At 39.7% G+C, this 11,893-nt stretch overlaps 1 protein-coding gene across 1 annotated transcript in view; it reads right to left on the bottom strand.

Moving 5' to 3' along the window:
* The window catches only part of si:ch211-214e3.5 (zinc finger protein 518A), a 21,104-nt gene extending 11,261 nt beyond the window's left edge, over positions 1 to 9,843 (bottom strand). The window contains exon 1 of the mRNA XM_005749529.1: positions 9,490 to 9,843. The gene's annotated coding sequence lies outside the window, so the exon portion shown is untranslated. The remainder of the gene's footprint in view (positions 1 to 9,489) is intronic.
* Between the last annotated feature and the right edge of the window lie 2,050 nt (positions 9,844 to 11,893).

Consider the following 11,893-nt stretch of genomic DNA (forward strand, 5'->3'; position numbering starts at 1 on the left):
TAGATTGATAGACATGAGGAAACAAACTTCTCCAAGCACCTGGGTCATTAAAACATGGCCAGATGATGCTCTTCTCCAGCAATAGAACTGTTTTGATCTGACAGACTGATACATCTTCGAACAGCACGACCTGGAGACCTTCACTCAGTTCTCTATACAGCACTGCCAGAGCCAGGCTGAGGAGGGGCATAAAACAGGCCAAAGAGGCCTAGATGAGGAGTATTCCTAACTGACAACCCCCACCATGTGTGGAGAGGCATCCAAGCCCTCACCAACTGCAAAAGTCAGAGACTCCAACTGCCAACAGCATCCTCATGATCATAGAAGTGTTCAACACCCCCCTGGATTATGATGTCAGGAGGACACAGAGTGCTGAACCCTAGGAGAGCTTTCAGCCAGCCCAACACTGTGGGAAAAACCTGTGCGGACCAACTGACAAGGATCCTCATCAGGTTGTTTAACCTTCCTGACCCTATGCCACCATTTCCACCTGTCTGAAGGCCTCCACTATCATTCCCATCACCAAAAAGACTGGTATAGACAGCGTCAATGCCTACAGATCTATAGCCCTCACGTCTGTAGTCATAAAGTGTTTAGAGCTGGTAGTTCTCAGCACATCAGAGGCAGTCTTGCCCGTCCCTTTCTTCATGTGTTCAATAATTCTTTTCCTGTGTCATGTAATTGGGTGTATTATTATACATAATTTATGGACATTGCATGGGTGGATTGGATGGTAAGAAAAAAAATATATATACACAAAATTGGTGACATATTCAATACTTATTAAGTTGTGGGCAAAATACAACCCGGGAGCCACATATGCCTAGGCCGATTATGTCACAGCAAGGAGACAAAGGCTGTCCAAATTCATAGGCTGCTCCAAATGCAGCCCACAAATGCGTCCTCCTTTTCCCCAGATTTGAAGGACTGGTCTGTGCATCCTTCATGGTCCACCCTATTCCAGGATTCATTGTGAATCAAGGGTTGAAGAAATTTTTGGGGAAAAATGGTGGATGGTCGAAGAAAAGCGGTCCAGAAATAAACTTTTAAAAGTAAATACTAGGTTTTATCTCACCAAAATATCCAGCCAACCAAATGTTAGCATAGCAAAGAATCTTAAACAGTTATATTCAACTAACCTTCGGCTAAGTTACGTGATGTTAGTGATATCACCACTTAATGCGGCTTGGGTCATATGAGCTTTGGTTGGTTAATCAGTTCAGTTTTCTACTGAAGCTGCGTCTGTTTGGCAGTGTGGAGACAAACGTACTTAAAAATTAATAAAACGAGCAGACGGTTCACTCTTTAAGCTAAGTGTATTTACAGGGATCAAACATCTAATCCGTGAACTGTGTTAAGGAAACAGACTAAACCATGCTGTGCTGAAGTTTAGAGTTAAAAGAGGTCTCATCCTGTATAAACCACTAATAATAAGACAGTACATGGAGAGGTCCTCCTTCTGTTCCTGTGCCATTTTTGTCATGCTTATATCATACAACCTGAGCCTATCACCTTTGTTATAAGCCCAATATTTCTGCAGGATTTTATGTCCTTTATCCAAAATATATTTAGTTAAAATATTTCTTTTTTAGTTGGATTGTACTTGTGGAGCTCTTTTAAATAAAAAGCTGAAAGAATTGTGAAAAGTTGTAAATTCAGAAAGGGTCTAAGTATTTTTTTAAGGATGTCATGTTTCTGTATCATCTCCTGTTAGACCCTCTTACCCAAAAATCAGCATATTTAATGCTCTGATACCTTCAACATCTTAAATTATATTGAACATTTTTCTCTTCCAATAAATATTCACTGCAAAAGTTTGTCTTCCATTTTATCTGAAACATATAATGTTTAAATCTTTTTAGTTTATTTTCAGGATATGGGATATTGTCCTTAAATATAACTAAAGCCTTCTGTATATTAATATTTGTCTTTTAGACAGTCACACAGGTATAAATGACAGAAGCTGGACGTCGTAGGCTAGCCCCTTCAATTTAATGGCCTTGCATTTCTGGTCTTCGCGGTCTACCTGGTCTACGTAGGCCGGGTTTTTCGAAGGATTTGGACACAGCGCATGTGTTCATCTTTTTTTGTTGCATAAAGAAACGGCGGGTGGAACCATCAGACCAAAGCACAGATTTCCACTGGTCTAATGCCATTCCTTGTTTTTCTTGGCCCAAACAAATCTCTTCTGCTTGTTGCTTTTCCTTAATCTTGGTTTCTTAGCAGCTATTTGACCATAAAGGCCTGATTTGCACAATCTCCTCTGAACAGTTGATGTAGAGATGTGTCTGGTGACTGAAACTATCCTCAGCAGCAGAGGTAACTCTTGGTCTTCTTTTCCTGTGAGCTAGTTTTGCTGTAGCGCCTGTTTTTCGTCTGCACTTGGGGACACATTTAAAGTTTTATCAATTTTCTGCACCGACTAACCCTTCAGTTCTTAAAGTAATGATGGACTGGTGTTTTTCTTTACTTAGCTGACAGAATTCATATTATGGCAAGAACCAAAGAGTTGTCAGATACGGCTGTCATCTGTGTACGAATTAGACTTCTGCACAACATAGTTGATGGTCTGAACCCTGATAGTTCCAACCTCATTAAGAAGGCAAGAAATTCCACAAATGAACACTGGCAAGGCACATCTGTGAAAACCATTTCAGGTGACGACATCATGAAGCACAGTACGTATTACTCCATGAGGCTCCAGACTATGGTAGCCGTAATGCTCCGACAATCCATCAAGCGGTGCAGCTCCGTAGCTTACCAAAGTCGTACGAAAACATTTTTTGACAGATTGCTGAGTGCCGTGTATCACATAAAATCGGTTCGCGGTCAGTAAGCACAACCAGAATTCATACCTAAGGCACACTGTCAATTTTTGAGAAAATGAAAGGATTTTAGGCGCTGCATGTCGTTAGCGCGGTTAGCTTGTTAGCACATTGACGCCGTCCAGCCCCACGCACGGGGCGATCCGCGGTAACTCGTTAACGGAGATTTGCCGTGTCCATCTTGTCGCTGCCTGCAGGTGAAGCTATGGGGGAGGGGGAGTTGTGTTCAGTGAACGAGAGGCGACAAAAGTGGACGAAAGTGAGGCAAACTTGGGGGTACACAAGTATAATTATAACGTAACATAGACTATATCGATATAAACGATATTGTCACATCTTATATCTCGTATAAAAATATATTGATATATTTTTTTAAAAACTCGATATATCGCCCAGCCCTAACAATGACACATCTGGATCACTAGTATGTACAGCCTGGGGGCACTCTGTGTGATGTGATGGTTAGTAATACTGGAGCAGCAGAGGAGACAGTCCTATCTCCATTCCTGATTACCTTGTACACCCCTCAGATTTCAAATTTGAAACAGTGAAACATGCCACCTGCAGAAGTTCTCTGATGATACTGTAGTGCTTTGGTGTATTAAGGGTGGGCAGGAGTCGGAGTACAGGGAGTTGGTGAGAAACTTTGTGGAGTGGTCTGGAAGAAATCACCTCACTTGAGAATGTTAGCAAGAAAAAAGGTTGACTTCCGGTGGGGAAAAAACAAAACAAAAAAAAAAAACAAACCAAAATGCTGCGTCTAGGCCAATCAAGATCATAGGTGAAGAGGTGCAAACAATGACAGCTACAGGCACTTTGGCGTTCACCTGAATGACAGACTGGATTGGAGGACCGACAGTGATGCTGTGCACAAGAAGGTGATGAGCAGACTTTATTTTCTAAGATCGCTTAGATCCTTTAACGCAGGGGTCAGCAACCCAGGGCACGCGTGCCAGGGTTAACTGATGACACGACCAAATGCCCAATGGTGATTTTTCGTTTTTATGGGCTGATGAATTCTATTTTTTTTGGTAACGGTATAAACAATGAAAGGCCAGATGCTGGCAGATGTGTAAAAATAACTAAAATAGAAAAATAGAAACCACCACCAAAGTTGTTTGGTGGTGGTTTCTATGGCGGAGCTTCCACAGAGGCCAGCAGGTGGATCAGGGAGAGGGGAGGCAGGAGGAGGAGAGACCCGAGGCAGCCGTCGGTCTGATGTCAGGTGAACTGAACTTCAGGTAAGAAGTTCTGACCTGCAGTCTATCTGGGTCAGATATAAACTAAGTTTAGGTGGAGTTTATTTTCGTTGTGCTGACTTTTTACAGTCAGTTACAATAACTCGTACTGCGTGCTAGCTAGCATGACGGAGTTTATATACAGCTGGGCGGGTGCTATGATGTTACTGATAGTGAACTTCATTTTATTCATAAGGTCAGTTAGTAGAGTTGCCAACCGTCCTGTAAAAAATGGAAACGTTCCGTATGAAGAGAAAATATCACGCATTTCGTATTGAGCTGAAAATGAACATGATTGTCCTGTACTTCAGCTAGAATGGAAAAGCTGGATTTATTCTGTCTCTTTACACTGTCAGCTGCCTCTTCTCCTCTCATTCTCTCCCGTTGCTACTTCAATCATGAAACTGATCAATGATCAGCTGATCGACTTTTCTCTCTTGTTTGTTTATCGCTCACTTTGCGCCAGAAGGAGGAAACCAGCAGATGTCGCACTAAACAACAGCAGCACGTTTAAGCTTGATCAGCTGTTGTTAGAATTTATTTAATATTAATTTCTAGTATCAGCTGATGTTTGCTGGAGCCACAGCTGTAAAGCTGCTGGTCATGATATCGGTTTGGATATGTGGTGAGAGGGAAACATGAAGATGAAACCAGGAGATGTCCTTACTGAATCATCAGAGCTGAACAGGTGATGGAGAAACAGGTTTACCTTTTAGGTGACATGAATGAGTTGAAGGGAAGTTATGAACTGTTTCTGAGAGACAAATAACACCAGAATCCTTTTCTAAGTAGCTGACAGCTGGTAACTGTGCAGGGGCGGGTCTAGCAAAGTTTTGCCAGGGGGGCCAGGTAGGGCATTAACAGGGAAAGGGGGGCACAAAGAAATACTTTTCTTCCTTATTCTCATTTAAAATGTCTCACTTTTAATAAATAATTAAAACCCATTACACCCACTCCACTTCATACTTCTGAAGTAGAGCAGCAGAACTCCTTCTCGCTCAAACTGACTGAAAATAACGGCCACGCTCTGCATGGACAAGCACCAACATACATGTGTGATCTTTTACATCCCCAGCAGGTCCCTGAGGTCATGTGATCAGGAATTGCTAGTTGTCCAAAAGGTGACAGACCTTTTTGTAACTGTGGCCCCAGACTTTGGAACTCCCTCACATTGAGTTTTAGATTTGTGGACTCAGTCATGTCTTTCAAAAGCACACCTAAAAACTCATCTTTTTAAACTTGCTTTTGGTTGATTTTTGTTTTTATGTTTTAGCTTCTGTGAAGCACTTTATGATTTTATCTTGAAAGGTGTTGTATAAATAAATTTTACTTACTTATAGAACACTTCGGGAAATTATTTGTACCATTCTCTAAAAAGCTTTATAACTTAATTTTGTGACAGGTGAGGACATCGGTTAGGCATGAGATCCCAAATATATTTTTGTTTTATACGATCATGCAGCTGTTTTTCTTAGATTTATTGTTTACATGTTATTTATTAATGCAATTTGCACTTCCCTCTTGTAAAATGTCAGTCTTAGTTTTATTGTTTTTAAACCATTTCATTTTTACTTCCCTGTTTTCAATTACTAAAATTCCTGCACAATCTTAGTATAAGGCCCTTACCAGGTGCCTGTGAGACTTAAACTGTGTTGCTTCTTTGTTGTATGTAGTAGACTGTACAGAGATTAAAAACACATCATGTTTAAAAAAAAAAAGTTAACTCAAAAGCTGACAGTCCAGGCAGAGATTGGAGCGTGTGTTATGCTAGTAGCAGCTAACGCAGCCTATAAAAGAGAAGTTGCATCCAACAATTTACTTTTTTGCACAGTGCAACTGTTAAAACGAATGCATTCTTCAACACTTGTAATGAACTCTTTTAAAATCCAACAGAAATCTTCTTCACTTATTCCTGATATACACTACCAATCAAAAATTTGGACACCTTCTCATTCAATGTTTTTTCTTTATTCTTACATTTCTTTATTATTTTTTTTCTTCTTATGTAGCAAAGAAGAAAAAAAAGTATAAATAACTCTAAATACATCTTCTATTTTAGATTCCTCAAAGTAGCAACCCTTTGCATTGTTGACAGTACTGCAAAACCCTTGATGTTCTCTCGATGAGCTTCATGATGTCGTCACCTGAAAATGGTTTCATTTCACAGGTGTGCCTGTCAGGGTTAATTTGTTGAATTTCTTGCCTTCTTAATGAGGCTGGAACTATCAGGTGTGTTGTGCAGAAGTCAGGTTGGTACACAGCTAGCAGCCCAATTTGGCAACTGTTAGAATTCACATTATGGGAAGAACCAATCAGCTACTGTAAGTAAAGAGAAACTTCAGCCCATCATTACTTTAAGAACTGAAGGGCAGCCAGTCTGGAAAACTGCTAAAACTTTAAATGTCTGTGAAGGTTCTCAGTCATCCAGGTCATCGTAGTCAAAGGAGCTTGCAAAGAAAAGCATCTGGACTTCTTTAAGTTGCTTGAAGACGTTTCACCTCTCATCCGAGAAGCTTCTTCAGTTCTGAAGAACTTAATGATAACTTAATTTTGTGACAGGTGAGAACATCGGTTAGGCATGAGATCCCAAATATATTTTTGTTTTATACGATCATGCAGCTGTTTTTCTTAGATTTATTGTTTACATGTTATTTATTAATGCAATTTGCACTTCCCTCTTGTAAAATGTCAGTCTTAGTTTTATTGTTTTTAAACCAGAACTGAAGAAGCTTCTCGGATGAGAGGTGAAATGTCTTCAAGCAACTTAAAGAAGTCCAGACGCTTATCTTTGCAAGCTCCTTTGACTAAAACTTTAAATCTGTCTCCAAATGCAGTCACAGAAACCATCAATCGCTACGATGAAACTGACTCACATGAGGACCGCCCCAGGAAAGGAAGCCCACCTCTGCTGCTGAGGGTTAATTCATACAAGACACCAGCCTCAGAAATCACAAGTTAACAGCAGCTCAGATTAGAGCCCAGATAGATGCCACACAGAGCTCCAGTAGCAGACACATCTCTACATGTTCAGAGGAGACTGTGTGAATCAAGCCTTTATGGTCAAATAGCTGCTAAGAAACCATAACTAAGGAAAAGCAACAAGCAGAAGAGATTTGTTTGGGCCAAATTTCTATGTTGTAGATACATATAAAAGATATAAAATATATGAAGCAAGATACATGGAATTATGTAGCAAAAAAAGTTGATAAACATGTCTTTATTATTTATTTTTTTGACACCACTGGAAACCCGTGGCCTTCTCTCAATGAACATCATGATGTAGTCACCTGAAATGGTTTTCACTTCACAGATGTGCCTCGTCAGGGTTCATTTGTGGAATTTCTTTACTTCTGAATCGGTTCGAATCATCAACTATGTTGTGCAGAAGTCTAATTGGTACACAGATGACAGTCGTATTTGACAACTCTTTGGTTCTTGCCATAATATGAATTCTGTCAACTAACTAAAGAAAAACACCAGTCCAAAACTTTGAATGTCCCCAAGTGCAGACAAAAAACAGGCGCTACAGCAAAACTAGCTCACAGGAAAAGAAGACGAAGAATCACCTCTGCTGCTGAGGATAGTTTCAGCACAGTCACCAAACTCAGAAATTGCAAGTGAATAGCACCTCAGATTAGAGCCCAGATAGATGCAACACATCTCTACATGAACTGTTCAGAGTAGACTGTGCAAATCAGGCCTTTATGGTCAATCAGCTGCTAAGAAACCACGACTAAGGAAAAGCAACAAGCAGAAGAGATTTGTTTGGGCCAAGAAACACAAGGAGTGGACATTAGACCAGTGGAAATCTGTGCTTTGGTCTGATGAGTCCAAATTTGAGATCTTTGGTGCCACCAACTGTCTTTGGCGACGCAGAAAAGGTGATTGGATGGTCTCTACATGCATGGTTCCCACTGTGAAGAATGGAGGAGGAGGTGTGATGGTGCTTTGGTGGTGACATCATTGTGGATTTAGTCAAAACTCAGGGCACACTTAACTAGGATGGCAACCACAGCATCCTGCAGCAACATGCCATTCCATCTGCTTTGCGTTTAGTTCGACCATCATTTATTTTTCAACAGGACAGTGACCCCAAACACACCTCCAGGCTATCTGACCAATAAGGAAAGTGATGCGCCAGATTGCCTGGCCTCCACAGTCACCTGACCTAAACCCAATTGACATGGATTGGGATGAGATGGATCAAAAAAGGAAGCCAAAAGAGCCAACAAGTGCTCAGCATCTCTGGGAACTGCTTCAAGACTGTTGTAAAACCATTTCTGGTGACTACCTCATGAAGGTTATTGAGAGAATGCCAAGAGTGCGCAAAGCAGTAATCAAAGCAAAGGGTCACTATTTTGAAAAATCTAAAACCTAAAACATCTTTTGAGTTATTTCACACAGTTTGGTTTACTACATAATTCAATATGTATTCATTCATAGTTTTGATTGCTTCAGTTAGAATCTACAATGTAAATAGTCATAAAATAAGGAAAATCCATTGGATGAGAAGGTGTGTCTAAACTTTTGACTTTTACTGTATGGGCAGTGGTCTAGGGAAAATAATACAAATTAATGTAACCTTGTTAGTGCCACTACAGCGTTACATCAGTGTGCAGCTGACCAGGTCTCACTCAACCTTGTGGATGAGGAAGCCATGTTGGGAGGAAAAATGGCTGCCGTGATTTTATGACTTAGTTACTTCAGTCAAAAAAAGGAGAAAAAAGAAACCCTTTTTGTATTAACACTATACTGTCACATACTTTAAAAAACGTGTATATAGCCCTAGCATAGAGCATGGAAAAATAGTATCAAAACATAATATGCTATACATATAAACCTAGTCTATTTTAATTAAGCATTATAAAGTGGACACATGAAAGTAATTCTAATGCCATTTAAAGTGACCAGGATTTCGTTCAACATCATGAAAGCAGAGAGGTAGGCTGCTCTATGCTCACAACCCCTTGATGGGCAGATATAAAAGAAGCTTGGGCATGAGAAAAAAAGTTGCACCGTGTCAAAACTATACAACATAGGTAATATAACACGCCGATATGTACAAAATATGAAGCTGGACCACAGCTAGAAAGTTCGACATCTTAATATAATTTCCGCGTACTTTTCCGGGTAACTTGCTCTATAGTCGTTTAAGTTTAGGAAACGCGAGGGAGAGCTGCACCAGTGGGAGAATTAAAGGCTGCAAGACGAACAACAACAAAGGAGTCTGCGGTGTACGCGGTGACAGTTCAGCGTACTGTGCCCGATTTTTTAAAATTATTTTTTCCCATTTAGTCGGAAATATACGAGCCACTTCACGACAGGGTTAGTGTCGGTGGAGTTTAATAAGCAGTTATTTTACACCAAAATAAAGCCCCCACCCACGCAAAGACATTCAAAGTTACGGGAAACCAGTTATTTCTTACTATGAACTCGATGGAAGTTCAGGCGGCGTCCCGTCTACGTCCAGCATCATAAAGACAATGTTCAGCTTAAAAAATACACAACAGAAACATTTTCCTTCTTCCTCTCCTCTCTGTGGATCCACAGCGACGGCGGCCATGACAGTCCATCCGGGTACTGCTGTGTTCTTGACACTCACGTAGAAGCGGATGAATATGTATTGCTTGTAAAGACAGAACTAGTGCCATAAGGGAGGATTTTTTTTATTCGTATAAAACCGTGTTCACTAAAATGGACATTTATTCCACTATACGAGACGCCCGTAGAGGAACCTGCAGCATGAGCCTTACGTCATCTTTGGCCTCAGTGTGTGTGTGTGTGTGTGTGTGTGAACCAGATAGGGGGAAGAAGAAGCAACGAGCAGCAATGGCGGATACACGCCATTTCCTGTTCAGTGTGTTGCTTGTTGCTTGAATGCCTTTATTTTCTCCGACACTAGAATGTTTTATGTATAATTCTAAATCTGCAGATGAATCCGTCTCTTTATGATCTCAGTATGATGCACAGATTACATGTAGGTTATTGACACAGCAGCCCATACAGACATGCAGTAATGGATGAAGCTGAGAAGCTTACAAATGGTTACTTCATTGCCCCCCTGGCACAGGAGCACGGAGCACTGTGTACCGAGCATGTTTCAGATATTACTGTACAGAAGCTCAGTGTGAGGGGTGTAAGTGTGTGGGACTAACTTGTGTCAGCAGAAATAGGTGGATTATTTATTTGTTGATAATTTATGTATGTATGATGCACACTAGCTACATGTATGAGAATATAAACAATTTATCAAATAAGACCAAATTATTATCAGCATTAATATACAGTATATAATATATATACATATAATATAGCTTTAAGGTGTTAAGGAGGATGACTGTTGTTTATAATTTTTAAAGGGTTTTCTTTAGTTAGAGGGCTCTGTGACATTTCAGATAGTCTTCTTAATCTCACACTTGATTCTGTCAGACTGTAAGCTTTTCTGTAAATTAGTTTCTTGGAAAACAAAAAGTTACAAATTAACCACAAGCTTAGTAGTTTTTGTTTGTTTTAAGCCATTTAATACTGACCTATTAATCATTTCAGCAAGGATCTTATTTTAAAACTTGTTTCTGTCTTGTTTCTTTAAATAACAAATAACTTTCATTTAGTTGAATATACAAAAAAGAAGCCAAGAATAACAATTTGAAAGACCAATATAATGATTCACAAAGAGTTATTTCTAAAAATGTATTTATTAAATTTATTAAAATTAATTTTACTAGGAACTTTGGAAATATGTGTAGAGAGTTTTTGAAAAACACGAAAAAGGCCTGATCACCCATTCTTCAGGAATAGTTCTTTATTCTTCCTGAAGGACTTTCTGCCTTGTTGGTGTCTGACCTTCTCTGATGAAGGGTCAAGGGTAACCACGTTTTAAGGGCTGTGTTTTCCTTTTCCTTCCCTTTGCCTTGGAATGTGTTCTACCCAGTGTTGAAGAGTCCTGATTACCTTAAGTTTGTATTTTAGAGTGTGGTGGGAGTCAAAGAATAGGTACTGGTCTTTGTGTGGGCTTCAAATAAACTTTAATGTTGAGGCTTCCGTCCTCCTCGATGCCCACAGCACAGTCTAGAAATGGTAAACTATTAGCTTTTGCATTTTCACTGGTGAAATGTATTTTTCTGTCCACATAGAAACATGAACACTGAGAAGCAGAGAAAAACAGAATGACAAAAGGAAAAACATTGTCATCCTTTATGCATCAGGTTTATCCATAAGACCCACCACGACAGGACAAAATTCAGCTGTACATCTGCACCTGAAGTGTAAAGGCCATGCTTTTGAAGTTGCTGGTGTTTGCATTTAAGACAGATGTTTTGAAGGAGAAGTCCGCTATGAGTGGCCATCATTGAACAGAGTGGGTGGCCATCTACTGTCTTCCATCTACAATGCAGTCTTGATGTAATTAGGTCACATGACAGGGTGAGGCAAGGGCTCCCAGTGGTTTCACCCAAAACCCCTGGTGGTAATGTCCCATGACTCTTTTCACACCTTGGCTCGTGTGATAAGATAAGATAAGATAAGATAAGATAAGATAACCTTTATTAGTCCCACACGTGGGAAATTTGTTTTGTCACAGCAGGAAGTGGACAGTGCAAAAGTTATGAGGCAAAAATTAGGATACAATAAGAATAAATACAGTACACAACTGTACAGAATAGAATAAAATAAAATACTATATACAGTAGAATAAAATAAAATAAATATACAATAAGATAAAAATAGAATACAAATACAAATGCTATATACAACTGAGTAAAAATACAACGATGACAGAAAGGATTATTGCACTTAGTATTATTGCATATGTATGGATGTGTGTGTTTGATC

The sequence above is a fragment of the Pundamilia nyererei genome, unplaced genomic scaffold (genome assembly GCF_000239375.1).
Source record: "Pundamilia nyererei isolate P.nyererei 1_Seehausen unplaced genomic scaffold, PunNye1.0 scaffold00248, whole genome shotgun sequence".
In the NCBI taxonomy this organism is placed as follows: domain Eukaryota; kingdom Metazoa; phylum Chordata; class Actinopteri; order Cichliformes; family Cichlidae; genus Pundamilia; species Pundamilia nyererei.